The sequence below is a fragment of the Ischnura elegans genome, chromosome 1 (assembly GCF_921293095.1).
Source record: "Ischnura elegans chromosome 1, ioIscEleg1.1, whole genome shotgun sequence".
Taxonomy (NCBI): domain Eukaryota; kingdom Metazoa; phylum Arthropoda; class Insecta; order Odonata; family Coenagrionidae; genus Ischnura; species Ischnura elegans.
This window is the reverse complement of record NC_060246.1, coordinates 140,769,413-140,791,939: the sequence shown is the minus strand read 5'-3', so window position 1 is coordinate 140,791,939 and position 22,527 is coordinate 140,769,413. Positions and strand designations below refer to the sequence as shown.

General features: G+C 39.7%; 1 protein-coding gene across 6 annotated transcripts in view; it reads right to left on the bottom strand.

The window, feature by feature from the left end:
* LOC124171062 (CUGBP Elav-like family member 4) overlaps positions 1–22,527 on the bottom strand; it is a 711,449-nt gene that overhangs the window by 103,413 nt on the left and 585,509 nt on the right. The window contains exon 1 of one of the 6 annotated variants that reach the window (XM_046550238.1): positions 2,247–2,442. The exons of the other annotated variants lie outside the window; for them this stretch is intronic. The gene's annotated coding sequence lies outside the window, so the exon portion shown is untranslated. Of the gene's footprint in view, positions 1–2,246; positions 2,443–22,527 lie in introns of those variants that run through there. 6 annotated transcript variants of the gene reach the window in all.

Sequence of the window (22,527 nt, the reverse complement as noted above, 5' to 3'; positions counted from 1 at the left end):
ATATTTTCGTGAGAAAATTTTTCTTCCAAATGTATGCATACAAACCTCAGCATATATGATCAATACACCAGAGAATGCGCAAACTGATTCAGTGCAACACACAATACAAGGTAATGCAAGGTCCTTTCCACGCGAAAAGAGACAAATAATGGGCGGACAACACTTGACGACACAGAAACTAACAACAGATACGACACAGAGAGAGAAACTAAACAACACACAACCACAATTACTCACTCGCGCGCACACACATACACACACACGCAAGGCACGTGAAACAACACAGGTTGTGAGTGAGACAAAGATACCGGGGGGGGGGGGGGGGAATGAGGGAGTGGGGGAAGAGGGTGCAGCGAGGGAATGCGAAAGAAGTCGAGAAGAAGCAGGACGGAATATAGAGCAAATACGAGAAGAGAATATAGAGAAAAAATAGTAAAAGAAAAAAAATTCTCTCTTCAGTTTTTACTGAATGTCTTGAATATTTTCTAGAAAGCTAATTATCATCTTTTTAAGGTTAAATAATGATTTGAAATAATATATTTTCCTCATTTAATGAATGCCATAAATTAATTACCATATTTTGTTTAAAAAAACCCAATGTGATTGAATACGTGCGACTGATTCGTAAAGTTGATTATTCACTCTTTTTCCTCTTCAAATATTATTTCAGTGACACAGTTTTAATATATAAATACCAAAATTTAAGGTTACTGCAGGTTTGATTAATATTTTTCCTTTAAATATTTATCTTCAGACTAAGAATAACATTATTTTTCCCTCGTAAGTTAAGATAATGCAAAAAATAAAAGGAAAGGAAATTATTGAAAAAAATTGAGTAATAAAAGGCGTAAAAACTTATCATTAACTAAAAAAACTTAACAACATAATGGTCAATGAAAAAATATTTCGGGTAGAAATGTTCGAATGAAAACATGACGACGTTACATAGGCGACATGTATCAAAGGAAGAGGTAGAAAATCAGTAATAAAAAGATATCAAAGTAAAACAACAAGATACGGAGAAATAACAGATAAAAGACTTAAGAGAATAGCCGGGCTTAAGTCGTACAAAGCTTGACATTAAGGCATAAAAGACAGGAAATGAAGTAAACATCATTCTAGGTAAGAGGCTGAAGAAACCATGGGATTAACATCACCGTGTACGCTGGGGGCATTCAAGTAACCCATGAAAGAGGAATACACAGGAAGTAAAAAAAGAAAACGGTCGCCAAGTAACCGAAGGGACGTCACAAAGGAAGAAACAGAGATTAAGAAGTAGAGGAAACAGATCTTATAAGTATAAGAAGCTTGAGCAAAGAAAGGAGATTGGGACAGGAAGACGTAGATGGATTAGGAGGTTCGGGCAAGACGACACAGGGGAGAAAGCTAAGTCAAAAGCGAATGGCATATGGAATAGTGGGATTATATGAAGGACGCAAGAGAATAAGGGAAACAGCAATGGAATAGAAACACAGCTAGCTCATGTGATAACAAATACATAGAATATCCTTGGATTCCATGGTTGTACTCCACTTTATGAATGGAATTATACCTAAATACCAAGGTGGAGTTACCATTGAAATTATATATGAAATATTTGGTTTGCGAGTTCACTTTGTGAAATCGTGACATGATAAATTAAAAAGTAAAATTTGCTGTACTCAACCCAGCATTTATAAAAAAAAAACTCAACCAGTTTCAGGCTTTTCAGGTCATTATGAAGGGGTGAAAAAATATATATACAGACAAGGTGGTATATATATACTTATGTAGAGTCACACAAAAGTTGAAAGGGGGAAGGGGAAAAGGGGGAATTATAAGTTTATATACGGCCTTGTCTGTACATCTATTTGTTCACCTCTTGATAATGACCTGAAAAGGTTGAAACTGGTTGAGTTATTAATTAAAACTGAGTGGAATACAACAAGGTTTACTTTTTAATCTTTATTAGATATGAAATATCTCAAGGGAAAGCTCATCCATGGAAACCAGGAATACTTTATGTGCATATGCATATCACCCCTTATGCTGGCTGAGAAGGGACGAGGGCTTATGGGTGCGAATTGAGGTTGGGAGGTGCAGCCAAGTGACGGGAATGTGGAAGGTGGATGTCGAGCCAACTAGCCAACTATGGATGTATCTTTGTTTATGCAAATATATATATATAGAGAGATATAAATATATATATAAAGGTTGTATATTTATACCGGGAGGGTGGGTAGCAGCAGCACAAGAGGGCAATTTACCTGGAGGGCGGCTCTCCTAAACTTTCTTTGCGCACGCCTCCCCTCTCTCTCTCTCTCTCTGTCTTTCCCAAACACCTCTCTCCCTCTCTCGCACTCACAATAGAGAGCCCCGTTTACGACCAACTCTTTCTTTCTTCCCAATCAGTTTGCTTTTTTTTGAGAGTCTAAGTCCAGAGACCATGTGGGCTCGCTCCGTGCCCCCCGCTGTCTGCAACAAACACAGAGAAGAGGCGCTATGGCGGGCAACGTCCAAGGAAAGATATGGCACATCATGAGAGAGAGACACCAAACACACATACACACGGAAGAAGGGCTGAGCGGAGGTGATGACAGTACACAGGAAGAGCCATTTGGAAGCTTTTCAAAGCATTAACCCGGGGATTTGGTCAACAAAGTAGGCAAATATTTTTATAATAATCAAGAAACACAACTGTTGCGGAAAATAGTATCTACTTTACTGATAAACATAACAAAAATGTCATAGAAAAGAACGGAATTTTGAATTGTTTTTTAATCACCAGGTGGTAATGATGAAGCTGAACTCCTGTGTCATTCAAATAATTTTTTTGCACGTCGAACCAAGAGGTAAATTTTTTTATTTACATGATTAATGTATATGGTAAGCCTACGCAGTTCCATAAAATAAATTTAGTAATTTTTAACTGCTGTTGTAGCCAAACATTTTATCATACATATCATATATCCCTAAATTAGGAATGGATAAAGAATTTTTTTAGTGACTAAAACTAATTTTTTTGTATTGGCAACAGCTGTGTTTAAATGATTACAAAAAGTCATAGAGTTAACCCGGATGTGATTTAGGTATGGTTAAGAGACACCTAGGGTACTAAGCTACGTTTATTTAGAGTGATAAAGAAATAGGGTATGTTTAGGATAATAAGGAAGCGTAAGGTCCATCGGTAAGGTGAGGTAAAACATGAGGGCGATGGTAAGCTTGGAATAGGTGTAACGGTTTGAAGAAACGTTCTGGGAGAAGATGGAGGAGAAGAGCGGGCATGGCACCGTGATGTCACGAGGCGCCGACCTAGACACGAAGACAGTTTCACACAAAAGTGGGAAGAGTTCAAGTAAGAGGCAGAAAGGACTGTACACGCACACAACACGAGTGAAATGAGACAAAGGCGCATCTCCTCGTCGAAACGACACCCGAGGGCTTCGCTTCGGCTTGGGGGGGGGGGGGGCGTTTTATTGTTCCACCAATGGAGTCTCTCCCGAATCAAGTTAAGAGAACAAGTGAACGCGTCTCTCGCGACCGGTCTGGGTACGGAAGAGACGGGATGCGAGCAGAGTGCGACGACACCAAGTTTGAAAACTTGGCCAAGCGTGGATCTGACCGAGTTCAGAAAATGTAAAAAGAAAACTACAAGGGCAATCATCCGGAGAAGGCGGTAAGTTTAAATACACTTACAGGAGGAAGAACTGTGAGAAATTCTTAAGAAAATTAGTTTCTCGTTAAAGAAAGAAAACAAAACCCAATACTTTAAACATCAAAACATCATCAATTAGTATAACTAATAAAAAGAAATGGCCTGCTACAAATTATGTGGATAATCATTCGCGCATGAAATACTACTTTCAGGAAAAGTGCTTGATAATTCCATTCGCCCGAAATCAATTTGATAAAAACCTTGGATAAGAAAGCATGATTTTGAAATATCACTCCCATATGAGAGGCACTTTGATCAAAGAAATTTAAACAAACTGTAGCTTAAGTTTTTTTTACAGCTCGAGTAAGGAAGAATAAGTTCGTGCCAATGTAGTTACATAGGTAATTATTTTAAAAATATGCATGAAAAAAATCACGCACAGCAGCGCGATACCTTCAAAGCAGAGATGAAATGTATTCTATGAAAATAATTAGGCTGAATTATTAATTAATGATAGATATTATACACTAATTATATGATACACCTGTTAAAAAATCGTATTAGTTTTTAAGGATTACGATTTTTAGGCATGCAAGTATTTGTACAATATTTAAAATTTTGGAATAGTTAGGACTTATTAGTATGCATCTGAAAAGCAAGTACATGACAAATTTCGCTATTTCATTTAAGTTTGCTTTCATAATACATGATTATTTAGGTATATATTGGTAAATGAAATGACATGATGGTATGCGTAGAGAAAACATTATTAAATATAGCCTCATATATGAAATTATAAATTGAAAATCGTCAGTTCATTATTCAATTGCTTGAAAAATAATTCTTTACCCAACATTCATCAATAATGCACCAATATTTATTAATTACAGTAAGTAACACGTATTGATGGAAAGTACAAAATAAACTTATAATCTCTTGTAGATAGACTCCATTTCCTGTAGATAACACATTTTAATTCGTCATTAAAAGAAAAAGATGTTGAATTTCACTACCTGTAAGAAAACTACATATGTCAAAATGAAATAACCCAACGGTATCGTTTTTCCAACGAAATATAAAAATTAGACTGATGTCAGGTGAAGTAGATTATTGGATAAAAATAGACGTTAGAAATCGAACACTAATTTGTATACGGATCAAGAATATTATAGAATCATGCGGCTCACCAGAGATTAAGTAAAATACCCAAGTGATAACAATGCATCGAAAAGCATAGCTGCTTACAAGCGTCAACTAGTTTAGGAAGTACCTCGTCTTTCATACAGTTTTAAGAAACGAGATATCTGTTTTCTGAAACTAATGCAACGTATTTATGAGGGCACCAGTAAACAAAGAAAAATATCGAGCACCATTCCGGAAATTTTACGATTGATTGCATTTTTAAAGGACTAAAATACGTTTCATTTTGTCTAAGTTGCAGCAGCACTAATCAGAGAAATTAACGTCGAGAAATTACGGTGAACATGTACAAGAAGGGCCAGCGGATTAATCGCGCAAAGTGTTCGGGAGTTACCAACATGTATGACCCTCGAGCGCGTGGATAGACACCGAGTGAGAATCATGAAGAGATTGTCATCGAGAGGCGCAAGTGGATTTGAAGGAGGCCGCGTGCGATACACATGCCGGTCGGCCGGCCGCCATGGGATACTTCGCCCACCTGGCGCTAGGAGGCGGAGCGAGCGGTGCAATACGCTCCGGTGCGGTGCGGTCTCGATGGATGAACAGGTGGGCTCGGTGGAGGGGATGGAAGGAGAGTACGGAGAGGGAAGGGAGGGGAAGTTTGTGGGGGATAAGAGAGGAGGGGTGCGGGGCTGACAGGCACGCCGAGGGGGTTTGAGGTGCGGGCAGACTCGGCGGCGACGGACGCGTCCATTTTTGAATCGCGCGCTGAATCACTAAAAACCGCGGGTGCGACAAGGGAATCCTCTTTTCCCCGATTGCATCGACCTCCTGAAGGGGGTGAGGGTGACATGTGCGTGGGGGGGACCATCGAAATTCATTCCGTGGCCGAACATGCGAAGGATGGGTAGGACGAGGGACGGATGATGAATTTTTGAGTTGGATCAAAACATAGCCCTTCACCGCAGATGCATGCTAACTTATTTTTTCATGATTTCTCCTCCATTTTTGGAAACTGCGTCCGCTGAAATGTGGTGACACTGCGGCGGGATGACGTAAAAAGTACTCCATCATGCGAAAAAAATGATCGATTTGATGCATTAAGTATAATGGAATTTATACTTAAGGGCGGAAAACTGACGGAGGGAAAATCATGGTCCTTTCACGGTCAACATAGGTTATTTTTCCCTTGTGAAATTTAAGCACTGCAATACATTTGAAGCGAATCCACTCGGGTATATTCCTGAAAAGTTGACGTTCGTACCCATTTCATCCATCGTTCATTTTAGACATTAGTTTTGCAATAATGTGGTGACATTTACAAAAAATTGCTGTCATCTATTTTTAAGAGTTGCATGCGTCCTATAAGTTAACTTTGGCGTAAGGATTAAGAATCACATCTAATGGTATCATACCATCTCATTTTCATCCCTACTCAGAATTATCTCTCATTTACCTTTAAGGAACAGCCAACTACGACGAGATTTCAAAGTCATTACACTAATTAATGCTATTTTGTTAACTATGGATAGGATTTAGAGTAATTTAAAAAATATAAGTCTTTGCAAAGAATGATACGAGGAAGTTTGAGTCGTGTAAATGTAAGTGAAAAAAGAGAGTTGCATATTAAGCAGAGCATTCTCTCGTTTTTAGTTCTATAATAGTATACTTTCATAGATACAGAACATAGCAATTAAATAGCTCGACCACTGTTGAATTATGATTTGAGCTCAAGTTTATACAGCGAAATCCTCGTTGAAATAGGTCAAAAAAGGACCAAAAGGACCATTTACCACTTGCATCTCATAAATAGCAATTTTCTCAGTAAATTACAAGTGTGATACTCAACTATCGTTGAATAGATATCATTGAAAAAGTTAGAGAAACCCAATTATCTACTCCCATTTTCTAGCTGAACGTGCACTGGACTTTGAACAATTCTTTATTAATGCGATATCCTTTCTTCTTAAGCATTTTCGTTGGATTTCATGGAACGAAAAGTCGTTCGCCATCTTAAAATGGTTTTAAGACCTTGATTTTTTTTCACTGACCTATCAAATATCGATACTTTCATAGAGGCTCAGGAAAAAGTTGGGTACACTGTTTTCCTTAAAAACTACTTTGACAATCGATTGAGACGAGACAAGGTGGAAGCATGTTATCTTACCAAAAAGTAATAAAACCTTATGAGCGTGAATTTGAGAAGAAATAGTACCCAACTGAGACCATTATTGGCACTTATTTCCGCATCATCCGTCGATGGAATAGGGGATTTGGTCAAATAATTCCAAATAATGTTCCCCATATCTCATGAAATGATGTTCGTTCTTGCTACGCCACTTCGTAAAAAAAGACAATGCCCTGATAAGATCACGTGCATGTAGCCACTATACGCTCAGGAGGAAACTAAGTGAAACCGAGCTAATCTACTTTTCATTTATCACCGCCTACTGGTCTCAGGTTAGGGCTGATTTAAATACAAATTTCCCGTGGCACAATATCAAGCGACGAACTCGGTCTTCCATATATGTAATACGAATGCGGTTAGGGTCCGACTGCGAGCGAAAGAACTCATAAAAGAGGCAGTGGGAGCCGTCTTTATCTGACTTTAAATTGTCTCTGGATGGAAAAACGAAATAAAACCTCCCCTCCCTCGAGACCAATCTTATGGCGTCTTCTGCGGACTTTTAAGGCTGGTGTATGGATCAGGCGATGAGCTCAGAAGTTAGTGGAGGGGAACTCACACACAAAACCCATAGCGACAGGCAGCACGGTGATCTCATAAGCCCCCTTCCCTGCGTCGCAAAAATCGTCGTCGTGCGGATATATTTGAAAGAAACGCCTCACTGAGGACCCTTATTGAACGACGATGGCTCCGGTTCTTGGATTCTCCAGCTCATCGTCCTGAAGTGTTACGCTTCCGTGCAAAACACAAGAGCATATCGGGACACAGCGTTTCTAGGCGGAGGCATTGAGTGAATGGGAAGACGGCGCGGCGGTAGGGATATTTATATGAAAACAGGGGGAGGGAAATGCCACGCTCGCGCACGCTTGCGCAATATCGAGGGAAGTATATTACGAGAGCAATATGGAGATAAGGGTGGAATAAGATTGTAGGGGATGAGCGAAGCAAGGTAAGCCATCGTAGCACTTGTAGACATCGCAAAGTAGGCATCCAGGTGTATTGCTCTCTTAAAAAATGCTGTCATTACAGGCGAGGTGAGTTTATGACATTTTGGAAAATTTCATGAAAACTATGACACATGTTCATCCCAAGTAGAGCAGCTTTATTACATTAAGAGTTATGCAAAAACAGTATATCAATAAACTCGAAAAAACTATTTTTCTGGAAAAATGTGCGTCTTATTTTGCGCTGTATTCGTAAGATGCAAATTTTCCCCAAAAAAGTTTACATTATCGCTAAAGTTGAAGCTCTTGAAGGTAATCTAATCTAACTTTCCAACCTGAATGCAACAATATTGCATTAATTTTGAGGTATTATAACTCAAATATAAAACTTATATAATTTTATTTTCTTTAGCTGTTTCTCATTACATGTGGTTAAGGCTGTTCAATGATGTCAGAACAGCCAAAGTTATACCTTCATAGATCTTTGGTATAATCTTTGGAATAAAATAAAGTTGCGGAATATATCATGACGCACCCTTATCCATAATTGCGCATTGCACTACAGTTAAAAAGCTGAAATCACATATAAAACGCAGAGGTTCCCGCTCTACCACTGATTTAACTGGTTAAGATTATTTTCGTCATGCTATTCTCTCTTTGAAAGCCAAATTACAGAAAAATTTTGCACTGATTCGACAAGGCACTGAATTTAAACACGCATGTCTTACTTGTGAAGCGATAAATGAAATACATTTCCACCATATAATACGTAAGTACCATAATTTTAAAACACAATGCAAGAGTAATGGGATAGTGGGAGTAACTTCAAGTTAAATTTTCTCATGACCTTGCTTTGACCTTGACGTAAATCAAAAGCATTTCAAACCAATGAGTGACATTACAGCCAACTACTCGGAGACTCTACCCACAACCTTGGCGTGAACAGCCAATAGTCTTACCGAAAACACCTTTGCTGGCTCCCTTAACTATTCCAGGTAACTAGGAGCGGCGAAGGTGACTTGGGCATGCAGGAGAGGCGAGGGGTGAAGAGTAAAATGTTCTAGCGGCGCTACATAATGGCCATAAGGGGGAGGGGGGTATAGGCAGGAGGTGCGATGCGACGCGAGGAAGGGAGGACTCGAGAGAGAGAGTATACGAGTGGCCCTAATTGATACAAACAGCAATTAACGAGCCACACCACCAACAGGCAGACTTCTACGATAAGAGAATATACGACAGGAGGGTAAAGGGAGAGGGGGGGAGGAGGTGGAACGCCATGAGCGGAGAGGAAAGGTGGTTATTAAGGGAAGGCGATGAGGAGAGATTGGAGGGGGGTGGAGGGGACGAAAGTTGGGGCCCCCGAGTCCGTGACGAAGGCCAAGGGATGGGATGGGTGGGACATCGTGAGGGAGAGGGGCAGGCACTTACGGCGACGACACCATTAAGTTACGTTCGGATAGGAGACGAGGTGCGCGGGGTTCACGGGGGAATCATCACCGGCAAATGACCGTGGGGAGAACGAGCAAATTAAGGCATCCATATCTATTTGCCTCTCTTCTCATGAACCGAGTCCCTCGGGAGAGAGAGGCCAGCCTTCCGAAAGAGTACGGTCATAACGGTCTCAGGCTTCCAGAAGACAAGGACACCTAAATATTTTCCGACAAGTTTTACTGCACTATCTTCAATTCTTGGATATAGTTGACCACTCTATTAGATTGGTGCCTTGAATAACCCAATGAGAGGTATCTATAAGCACTGCACGTGGAGAATGGAATGTGGTAGGTTTAAAAAATAGACTTCATTCGTCGTGCTCTTCATCTATATGTTCTATAATAACATGGAATTCTTACTCCACACGGACCTTAATAACGCAAAAAAACATGTTAAAAGCTTCCACGAAGCGCAAAATTTAAGTTTAGAATGAAATAAAGCACTGATTACAACGTAAGAGTAAGACGCCATATTTTAGGCTTTTATTGACTCAGGCTTTCAATGAAAGTGAATATGCACGTACTGAAATAACTATTCAAGAGAGCAGAGGCAGAAGACTTTCACGCCGTGTTCATAAATAACTTACTCCCATATGAAGTAGATACAAAAATCCCACAGTTTCAGAAATATGAACATAATAAATATAGCCTTATATGGTTGCTAAAACAGCCGAAACCAGCCGAAATGCGTAAATATCTTTTTCCAACTCAAACATCTCCCAATTAGCCTTGAAATGATAACCATTAATAACTAAAAGTTCGCATAAACTTTTAATTTTTTCAAAGAAAACAAGCAAATCAGTCATCTTCCTCGATAAATGAAGTCGATGTGTTGCTAGGGGAGGGGAATTTCCTTTGAACTCGCTTAGGCCATTCACAGACCGTACAAATAATTCCCATCCCTTTCCAGAAACTAAAGATAAAATTGCTACGAGGAAGCGATCGGGCTTATGTACTCTCAAAGGGACGGCAAAGGAGGAGGAGGAGGAGAGGAGGGAGGTATAAAGGTCTCCACCCCATTGGCCGGTGGCACTGGCGAGGAGGAAGGAGAGTGTTGCGAGGGAAAGAAGATGGTTGGTGGAGGATGAGAGGGGGAGAGGGTTGGTAAAAGAAAGGGAAAGAGAAGGAGGGAGGGAGGATTAGGAAGTCCCGTGAGATCACGAGTTGGAGCGGAAAAGGTTCGTGGGGAGTGGGACGGAGGAGAGAGAGAGAGAGAGAAGAGGGGGAGTGGGGCAGTGTGGGAGGAGTCTCGGGAGGGTAATAAGCGATGTTCCCGGGCAAAAGGGGTTGGCGAGCGAGCGGTGGGGATTGAGATAAGGGGGCATTACTGGGAGACTCTGGGCGGTGGTTGGCGATGAGGGAAAGCCGGGGGGCGAGGGGAGAGCTGTCAAGGGTTTCTGGCGGATGGGGAGAGTGTCAGAGGGTTGTCATGGACAACGTAAGGGTAAGAAGGATGGGAGGCAGCGAGGCGGATTGCAGCATAGACAGATTTCAGGAGTTTTTTTTGTTAAATCTCAGGTTATTTTCCTATTTATAAGTCCTAGTCGTTTTAAAATTTTAATTTTTCAATAAGATTCGTTTCACATCAATAAATTTTTTATACGTGAATTGCCATGAGGAAAAATAAATTTAGCTCCGAAACATTAACCATAAATTTTCTTCTGCTTGCATACGAAAAGAGCTAAATCGCGAGCACGTTTAAGATGGAACAATCAAAAGGCATATAGACTTAGGTGTTCTATCGTAGAACTCCCACCAAATATAAGCCATTGGACGTAAGTTATTTGCTTTCAATAATGCAAGGACTTCATTCATTAACGAAAATAAAAAAAATATCATGGCGGAGAACTTCAAATAAGTTATAAAATTGGTCAAAAGTGTTCAGCAGTGGACATTTATATGCTCCTTTCCCAAAAAGTGAACAAAAATTTTTTCCATGAATAAAATTATTAATTAAAATTATTAAATTAAGAATGCATTTCTAACTCAGAGGAAAACATATATACCTAACCTAGTCATGGTAAATCAAGATAATTTACCTTGAGAATATAATGATGGACTTTAAGCTATATTTTTCATTATGATACCTATTATCTTTTTTGTAATAAAAGTAGATCTAGACGTAATCCCGGGAAAAAAAACTATTAATGGCAAAAATACTATTGGCCACGTTTTCGAGAAGATGGTCCCAGTGCGCGGGGTGGGGAGATTGGTCGAGAGGCGAGGAAAGAGGGCCAAAGAAAGGGAGAAAGGTTTTTCCGAGAGGGTTTGAAGAGAGAGGTGTGGGGGGAAGGAATCTCTGGGGAAGAGCACGTATGCTCATTACGGCACGATGCGTTGCACGTGGATGGCCTAACGGCGGCGTATGGACATGCCGTGCATAACATTTCGCCAGAGGAGGGATATGGGAGGAAACGGAAGTAGTGAGGGCCTTAATTTGCTGTGCAGTTCCCCTTGCAATTCTAGAAAACGAGTTGAACTTTGCACGACGAATTTAATTTCATTGCTCAGGTCGCTGTGTTTTTTTAACCCACTATAGACCCGGCTCCTGTTTTGAATTTTATCACAGCCTTACTCCCTTTATGCAAGCCTGCGGCGCATAAAACAAGAGACACTACACCATAGCGGATAAAATTACGCTATTTTTCATGATGATTGCACCTGTAAAATAGGACTCCTAATTTCAGCAAGATTAATTTTGACATGCGCCGTATGACTGATTATGTACTTGTAAGTAAAGGAGTAATTTACTCTATCAGATGTCTTGCAATATTTCAAGTACAGAAGCACATGCCAAAAAACATTTTGGCATTGAAAATATGTTTGTAAATGTACTATACATAGGAAAATTTTGACACCAATAATTTGACATCTGGTCTAAAAACTTTGATCGTCCTATCCATTTAGACTGCATTCAATTCACACAAAACTTATCATTAATCCAATGGTGTCTTCAAAATGCGGCTGAATTTGAAAGAGAGAAAAAAATGCTTTTAGCTTATTTTAAATGAAAACTAACTTGAATTTATAGATTTTGACTGCCTATCTTGACGATGCCTATCCTCAAATTCTTTGAAAATACTATAAATTATTTAAAAGATGACAATAAAATTGACTTTTAATTGGTGGAGTGAAATCGTAAAACCCCAGTGTTCACCGTGAGTACGTCAAACGAAAAGAAGGAGAATATTATTTAGTTCGGGAGGAGATACACTCAATAATTGCAAAGCCTTAAACGTACAAGTAAAATGGTAGTATGTTAAAATATGGCTACTTTCAAACTATGCTATAAATCTAGTTATACAGTCTATTTTTAAGTATAACTACTTTTTCATTTCATTCATGGTTTCAATAAATGATGCAAGTGATGCAGTACAAGTTTATATCACATTCGTTACCGAATGAGCAAATGCGAAACACTACTGCTAATGTACGAAATTTTATTCCCAGATTCCATACGTAGGCCAAAGATAGAAAGTTTTTAAGCAAGAGAAATAGAAAGGTGTACTTTTTCAGCAATATCTTTGAATTAACCGATTCCATTCACTTTTGAACCAGATTATATATAGGAATCGCCCAATACACTAAAAAACATAATTCTACAATTATAATTAGTTGATAAATGTTAATAGATGTGGTTAAGATTGGTGATTTGGACCATAATTTAATATTTGTATTAATAAAATATAAATAAAAAAGACCTATTAACACCGGAAGCCATTTCAACCTAATGATAAATTTAATTTCTACTTCCAGTCTCAACTAGTCGAACAATAAACCAGTTTTCCGATCTTCATTCCATCTTTACGATCTTCTACGATTTGATTGATCGAGAAAATTACCTTTACATTTAAAATGACTTCGACTAACTAAGAATAACAACCTCGAATGACTAACGTGAAGGGAAACGATTTAGAATAGACATCGAACACAAACCTAATTCTTCCACCCGATAGTACCGAGCATTAAGACATTAAACTACCCAGGCCAGAAATACATCTCCACAATGAGCTGAGGTGTACCAAATGTTAATAGAGAGAGAGAGATACCTATTGAGATCTTCTGGATGACAGCTACTGAAAAATGTCACTTTTTTCAGCCTTTACTTTAAGAGGGTGTATCGCATCAACAAATAAATCGTCACTGGCAGGCGAAAGGAATGAAAACACTTCCCTCAGAGTGCGGGGGAATGGGATATAAGGAGACGGCCCCAGGAATCCCTTTCCTCGAATATCCACTTAAGGACTGCACTCAAGTGATAAGAATGGACGAGGAGTCGAATCGACAACCCAAGGACGGAACTATCGCTCGAACAGATTTCGCCAGTCTTTTTTTTTCTCTCTCTCTCTCCCGAAATCACTCCTACTGACATTCTCGCCTCGCCGATCCGTCGTGCGTCTTCCCATCGCCTTCCAAAGACTCTCCCCTTCACGCCACCAAAACTTTTATCCTTCGCACCCCGCAAACCCGCCCACTCACAAACAAGATCCTGGTATCCTGCACGTCTCCGTTTACACGCGCGTTCCCACCTCTTCTTCCGCTCCATTTTATCCGAACATGCCCACTGCGGTGCCTCGAGCTCTGCGAGACGTAGATGTAACGATATTAAGGATTTACAGATAAATCTAGTTTTATGGTTCCCACTTTAGATTCCATTTAATTGGCAGTTACCCACCTTCCGGCTCAAATAACTTGATTTATTAGGTTTTCACAAAATATATATGAGCTCAACATGCACCTTATTTTCTTTCTGAAAAAAAAATTCAGTTCACCATCTGTTCGCATCATAATTTGATAGTAAGACAATTCATATAAGTTAGAAGGAGCCCATATTAATAAGTGATTTTAATTTTGCATGATAAACGTAAAAAATAATCCATATTTTTTCACAAAAAGGATTATGATAACATTTTTTTCAATACTAGCAATATCACGGAATAAGGATTAAGCATAAGCATACAATTCATTTAGGAAGTTGAGATACAGGTCATTTGAAAAACCTATCTAGTAAAGCATAAAATAATATTACTAAATATTTGGCGCATAAAAGGGATAAAAAACATGAATATTTATACCTAAAGTTATACAAATATATATCCACCGAATATACAAATGAATTCGTTTCATAATTTGATAAAATTAATGTTCATCAAATGAATATTTCTCAGAAAGTATATTGGAGGTCTGTATCGCATACCTAAGAAATGAATATAAATTTGATGAAAAGGAGATATGAAAAAATGGACGCACCACGCTTCATTTTCTCTCAAGTGGAAAAAGAGAATTCCTAGAATTAGTTGGACATTGATGGGAAAGAATAAAAGCTTACACACCTGGATAATTTCCGGCTTACCAAAATCCCTACCCACGTAATCACCTCCGACGGACAAGGCTTAGCATTTTTTTATTCCATGAATTGGCTTGAGGGACGAATAATCCCCTCTTTTCTAGTCCATGAGTGAATTTGAGGAAATAAACTTCTCCCATTTTTTCATTTTCCTCGCACTTGATAGAATGCCAATACTCACAGTACATGTAACGTAACTCATAAGTAACACAGTAACGTAAGTGTATTGAATCTGAAATAAATATTTCAACTAATACTCTAACAATATCGATATGCATACTGACAAGTGCTTACAAATAGTAAAACTACAAACAGCAACTAATATCACTTTGTCGGTTAAAAATATACCAAAATTATCTTCAGAATCAAGAATGGATAATACAACACTTTCATAAATGTTGCTAATATAATTATTCTAAAACGGTTCACAATTACAAGGGCGGAAAATTATTAAGATGATTTTATTTTCAAATAGAGAACATTAGTCGATCTAATAGGCAAAAAATTATCTACGAAAACGAGAATTTGATTAAAACACAGATGACATAGGATGATAAGATCGTATCATTATTAGAACCCACGAAGGGAATTTGAAAGTGTTAAGCATAATTTTTTAATTTTATTTGGAAAATATGAATGGTAAATAATTCCACACTCATTAGGAGTTTTCAGAACTACACTTTGATGTACCCACTGATGAATAAATTACTTGACACTGCATTATGATTGATAAGGTTGGTGAGCACTGAATGTTTTCTTTCAGATATTGAGTAGAAGCTTGCAAAACTCATGCATTTTTCTCTAAAAAAAGTCCTGATATTAATCCAGCTGTAAGACCACGAGGAGCGAGATGATCAATAAATTAATAGAGCAAAAAGAATATAAGCCGCGCTCACATAGCTATTTTTCAAGCTGTCTCCTAGTGCAGTGATCACGGATTATTTATGAGATAAAATTTCTACGCTAGTTCGAGCCTCCCATTCCTCCTCAACTCTCGTAACTTTTTACTGCTTTTTCGCTCACCAAGCTCTAGCATAGGGATCCCATTGGTCCCTCGGTGCCATCGTAAAACTCACAAGTTTTTCTTTTTGTTTTCCTAGCAAAGCCGTGTGCCTTATCTCCTTGACTCGATCGGCTCTTATTTCGGGCCCTCAATTACAATAGCCGAGGACTGACCCGCGTCGGCCTGATACGTGAAAAAGCGTGGGTAGAGAACGGAGGACTCGGGAGTGTTCACTACAGTCAGAACCTTTCATATTCCTTGTGTCGCCAGTACAAAAGCATAGTAGTTTAACAATACAGATATATGAACTCTAATCACTTTGTATATAACATATATTCATTACAAAAATAAGTTACAAAAGGTTCGTTTTAGATTAATTAACAGCAACTATCTTTATTTATTTTTCAAAATTACGTTTTGCTGCCACTAGACTAGTGTCAACTGCCTTAGTTGACTTGCTAGCTAATGACGTTTTTTTGTTATTTGACTTGTGTTTATCGAAGAGCTTTAAGTTCTCTCAGACAAGCCTTTAATAGGACTTGTTTTACGGAAGAATTAAATCGTAAGTGGGTTAACTCATCACAGATATCGCCAATAGGAGCCAATTATTTAGCAGCTATAACAAAACGTAGAATGGATCATTATGTGACAAGAATTTGTTCACTGCATATTCTTCATCGTTTTATACCTGAAACCAGTGGTTTGCATGCTCAATAATTGATGGACGATTTCATCTTTCTCTAAGGGTTAAACCATAGCCTTTCAAATGCATAACATTTCATGAAGGCTTTGAGTGAAGAGAAAAGGCACTATACTCTGAACTGTAATGCGTAGGATGAGAAAGGTAATATGGTCTCCTTATAGCGATTTGGAAGGTAAACCAAAAATTCGGCTACGGTCTTCTCTCCTTTTCTTGTCATCATCTCCTCGATATAAAACACCTAATTATGGAGTACAGATTGGATTACGAAAAAAAGACATCGCTGTTACAGCATATATCATGATATGCCCAACCATTGATATTATGGGAAACGATTGCTCCTATTGTTGAGTTCAGACGAAGACTTCGAACCAAATGTACAAAAGAGCAATCAACGCGGTTTCACAGAAACCAAAAGCTAAGATTCACATTGAAACGTCAAATTTCACATTGCTATGGGAAAAGAGAAAAGTTATGATAAGAAATGCTTCAAAATATACTTTAATCTTGATACTACCCTTCTTTGGACGTATAAAATTTGATAAAATAACCTGATGATACATTACATACATACGAACATACCTGATGATAGCATTAGATGCTGAAACCCGGGTCGTGATATTTAAAATAAAGTGTGGAATAGAACAAAGTAATTTTATTTTATTCTATGATGGAGCAATTCCACAAAGTAAAGCCTGAGGCCGTGTCTTATATAAAATTTGAGGAAAATAAAATATCCAATAAAAATAACTATATTACAACAAACACTATCTGTTAAGTAAGCCAATCAGAGCCATATAACGTGCTCTCAGGTTTTGTCATTCTTACATCTTCATTGTAAGCGCAAAATGGTGAAATCTCTGTTTCTTACATATTAACCGTGAGGTTGTGACTGGTAGAGGATGGGGGTACAGGATTCCATATCCTTACCCTATCGGTCCCGCACGGGTGAGATCGAAACGGAATATGCCGAGTCGGATCGCTGCGAACGGGGTTTCCCTCTTTTTTGCCCGAGAGAGAAGGGAGTCACGGAATTGGGTGGCGAAAAAAATGGCGTCGGGGTACACCTCTCGGACACTGCACCTACGCGATCAATGCCTAGACGTCCCGACGAGAGCGAGCGGGAGGGGCCTGACGATTGGCCAGGCATCAGCGGGGGAATTGGGGAGGGAGGTAGTCAAGAGTGGGAAGGGGGTGGGGGAAGAGAAAACTCTCGACCCCCCCCCCTCTCAAGTCGGCCGTCCTCTTGTCTCCGAATTTAATGTCTCCAAGTTGGCGAAGGGCAGCGCCGTTCATGGCTCCTCCTTCTCCCAATGCATACTCTCACCTCCTGAATCACTGCACTCGCCCTCAAGGACTCCATTCGCAAAGAGATGCTCAATTAGGGAATGCGCGGCCTATTATGCCTCTTAACCAGGGAGGGCGTTATCGGTATTCGTAAAAATTTAATGACTAGCACCGAAAACCATCCCGCGAAGAATAAAAAAACGATTTTCGAAGACCGCAAAGTTTCTTCATGCAACTGGAAGGCAACGTTTTTAATGCTCATGTCATAAAACAAAAATATTGTTGCAAACAATACTAACCCGCTGATTCAAAACCTTGATGTCATTAATAGATATGAACTCCTGAAATCGTAGGTCAAGTAGAATCGGGAAGGGCAGTTGTCACCCCTGATGGATCACGCGAGAATAATCACATTTAAAGCGGCGCCAGTAATCAAATGAAATAAAAAATAAAAATCAAAAGCGATCGTTTTGTAAATGACGGCACATAATAAGAGTTCGAGACCTCTGCGTTATCCGGGAATAGTTCAAATATATCGTTGGTTTGCTTCATTGATCAGAAAATTAAAATAACATGAAGTGTATCAAACCACTGAAAATTTCGAACCTTTTAAAGCATGGAGGAGACATATTGAAGAGTTGAAATTATGGTCATTAGTTGCGAGAGTTTTACAGTTATTTCAGTGAAAGTATAAAAAATAGACTACTGCTAAATTGGATACGAAAAGATGAGCGCACTACGTGGCTATTCATGTACCAAAAATAGGGAATTATCCAAGAACTTAAAAAATTGAATTAGGGAAAGAATATTACGGCTCAACTGCATTGTGACTCCTCGACTACCACACAGATGCAACAAGAAAGAATAAGGCGAGCAAGAAGACGCTCCTTACCCTTCCCCGCGGCCGTGCGACGGAGAGGAACTCGATTCACACACTGAACGGGGTAACCATCTCGTGAAGAAGAAAGGGGAGGGAACGAGTCGCAAATGGCGGTCGTTTCCTATGGAACGCTCGGGTGAGAGAGAGAAAACCAATTTATCGGACTAGGCTTCATTAACTGAGTCACGAAATAGTCTAAATGAATGGCGAGAGGAGGGCGGGTGTGTGTGGAGGGAATGGGGGAGGTGGAGTGGGGAAGGTTGTTGTGGGGAGGAGATGGCCTTATCCTCTCCGTAGAGCGACGAAAGCCATCTCTTCCACTCTCCGTAGTCCCTTCAAACTCGGCGTCCTCCTTCGCACACACGAGTCCCCGAGGCACCGTGCGGTCGGTGACCGTCCAATCTAAAGTTGACTGCTCCGTGGGGAGTGCAGCGGGCCAAAAAGGAGGGGGGGGGGGCTGACCAACGGAGGAGGAGGAGGGATGGAGAGAGAAAAAGAGAGTGGGACGTGGAAGGAAGATAGGGGTCGCGGAGAGGGTTAAAGGAGGAGGGTCCGAGAGTGTGGACAGGGGCCAGTAAAGAATAGAGAGTGGGGAAAAAAAAGAGTGGTGCTCATCCAATGTTGCCGATTTGGCGATTTTATCGCCAATTTTGGCGACTATCGCCCCCGGCGTTTGGCAAAAGAATACTTTGGGGCTCGGCACCTTTGGCTACGCATAAACTCGAGTGGGGAAGCGAAGAGCTCCGACCAACCGATTGCACCGAATGCAGAAAACAAAATTAATGATTTATATGCTTCGAGAAAAATTGTGATGGCATTCAGGGTCGATCCGCATGAAGTATTAGCTGGCGCAGGAAAACGCTGACCTGGCATTGAAAATTCCTCAGCTTCAGATATCGTTTTGAGTATGACTGGGCATTTGTCTTAAAATTAAGTCATTGAGCACATGCATCAAAATGAGTCCATGGGCTAGAGTTGCCAACAGCAGAGTTTGAAGGAATAAGTATCCCCAATGTTGCGAAACTGTCAGTGACTGCTATAGTAGACATGGTATCGAAACTTGAGATAAAATTGTAATTTCACGCTTTTATATGTCACATTTAGTACATCTACACGCAAATAAAATAATCCATAGTTTAAATACTCAAGATATACAATTATTTAACCTTCAAGTATTGGGTGATTTCATTGGTAAATTTAAAAAAAAACAAAGCGTTAACAAATTTCTCCCTGGAAAACTTCATAAATTGATCTGGAAAAGTCCATAGCTCGCTTTAAATTCACAAAAATTCACTAACCAACCTCATGAGAAGAAATGTCGAAAAGATTACAGAAACGTCCATGCCAAAAATTCACGGAAAAATTCACGGAAATATTCCTCCACGGGAGCAAACTTTTCAGTGTTGCTTTAACTTAGGGTTGAATTACAGAAAAAAATAAAGAAAACGGATCGAATAATCACAGAATTTCCCGCCGGTACTCATTGTCAGATCCCTTCTGACATTCACCGAGCTCGACTTTTGCTGGGCGAGTCGTGGCAACCGTGCACTGGCGTGTCGGTGAGGAAAACATTTCCAGAGAGAGATAGAGATAGAAAGAGGGGGAAGGCGATTGTCGTGAAATTTCGAGAAACGGGAAGATGAGAGGTAAGGGGGTGGGTGGGGTGAGAAGGAGACAAGGAAATGGCTTGCGTCGAGGGAGAATTTTGCGAGGAGGACCGTGGCGTCGTGGGGCTTGGCTGGCGAGTGGCTGGATGCGAAAGATCCCGGATGCCGTTGCATCACGAGAGAAGGCAGGAGAGAGGGAGGAGAAGGCAATTTCCATCGTCAGGGTCCACTGCCTCTCTGAGTGGCCTCTATCTCTCCCTTCCCCTCAACTTCCCTATCCCCCTTCCCCTGAGAGAGGGTAGAAGAGCCAAATGCTGAGCCAACCCTTCCCGTATATTTGAACTCTCAGGAAAGATTGTTATCCATAAGGTAACATAATATATTGTACAAGCATATTGGATAAAATAATCCCGCCCTAAGAAAAGCCATATGATAAAGGTTAACCATGACCTACAAAGAATTACATCAAATATTTGCTTTATTTGTTATGTTTGTAAAATAAAAGAACAACTTTCTTTATTCACAACACTGTCATAATAGTTCTCAAAACGACACTTGTAAGGGTAAAACTATGAAACCCCTTTTACGGATGTTTGTCTAAGGACGATACAAATTTAATTGAATTCTAAATAAATTTAAGAAAAAATGGATACCTTTTTACAGAGCTCTCATCCAAAAATTAAATTTGAACCTCATTACTCAAAAAATCAAATTCAAGTATGCATCTTCGGCAGCTAATTACTCATTTAATCTTACATTCCAGCCTTCCATTTAAAAAATTATGATTACAAAACTTTTGCGCGGCTGATATACCGCGACCGCAACCAAACCACAAATAAAATATGACCGCAGGATTGAACAGGGGTGACGGAGGGAAGAGGTTTCCTTCCCCCGCCGAATTTGCCTCGTCTCCCCGAATGAGTGAGACGGGGGGGGGGGGGGGGGGGGGAGGCTCCGACTAACTCAGCCACCATTGTGTCGACGGCCTCGGGATGTTCCACACGACTCGAGCGGCAAAAGTGATTATTTCGAGTGCTTTGAGTGGCGGGCACGGTTTCGCTTTGAGTGGTGCGGATGTATTGGGGATCTGAGAAATTATCTGGTCGGGCACTTACTTGAATTATGATCCCGCAAACAATCGCCTTAAGGCTATGGGAGTTCAATTCCGCCGGCAGAAAAATTGATTCTGCGTCCCCCTTGCTCTGGATTATTAAGCGGAAGATGTTTAATTCTCGAGCTCAATGAGTTTGACTTGATTTTTACTGTGGGAACGCTTTTAATTGATCCCGAATGCTTCACATCCCTACCGCCACACTAAATACCTACCGAAAATGTGTAATTATTACAAATTGATGCTTTTATAGACCCAAGGATCGATACGCATAGAAGTTTAACCGAGTATGATTGATAGAGTGAAAGTCTTCCGAGACTTTACTTGGAATCGGTGAGGTGAATGAGGGAAATAAAAATAAAATATACAGTCGAAAGCATAATCACCATTTTGGGTGAGACAATATTAACTATTTCCAGAGGCACCACTTATCTACATTCAATCCACAATAATGGTCATTAGGCTCAAATATTTTTACACGAGAAATGGGAAAAATGTATGGAGACATACGTTATATTTTACAACCATCTCAATGTCACTAGCTCCGTACAAAATAAGTTTCGTAAATATAAAGCGAGAGTTCGAGAAAATGAGGAAAGACATTAATATTTTCTGAGAATGACGACCCATACCCGTGGACAGTATAACATATGACAACTTGACTTCCAGGTTAAAGGTCTATTCATTCTACCGTCTGCCTAAAAATAAACCCACCTCAGCAAATTCTTAGGAATTTTAGGGGGAAGAAATACGCAGAAACAGCAAAAATCAGAGACACTAACGTGATCTCTAGCAGCTAGGTAATACATGTCATCGTATGAATGCCATTTTCCTGTTCTTTGAGGGTTTTACGTTGCATTTTTGTATCTGCACGAAAGGTACAATGCACTAATGACTCTCACTAAAAAATGAAAAATATTCCACAAATCAGAAAGAGAACCAATCCTACGAATTGTAATATACGCTCGATTGCAGGAGAGCGATTTTTGAAACGATTGAGCAAACACTATAGCGGATGAAATGCGAAGGAAATTTGAAAAAGAGATTCGACTATTTATAAAATTCTCTTTAAGCTACTCGCCTAAGAAAGTTATTTGTAAGAGTTCGTCAAAATGAGAAATAAAATAGATAGCTTACAATTAGATAAAATGAAATGCTCTGTAGATGCACAGTAGAACAACACCATACACAAACTCAGG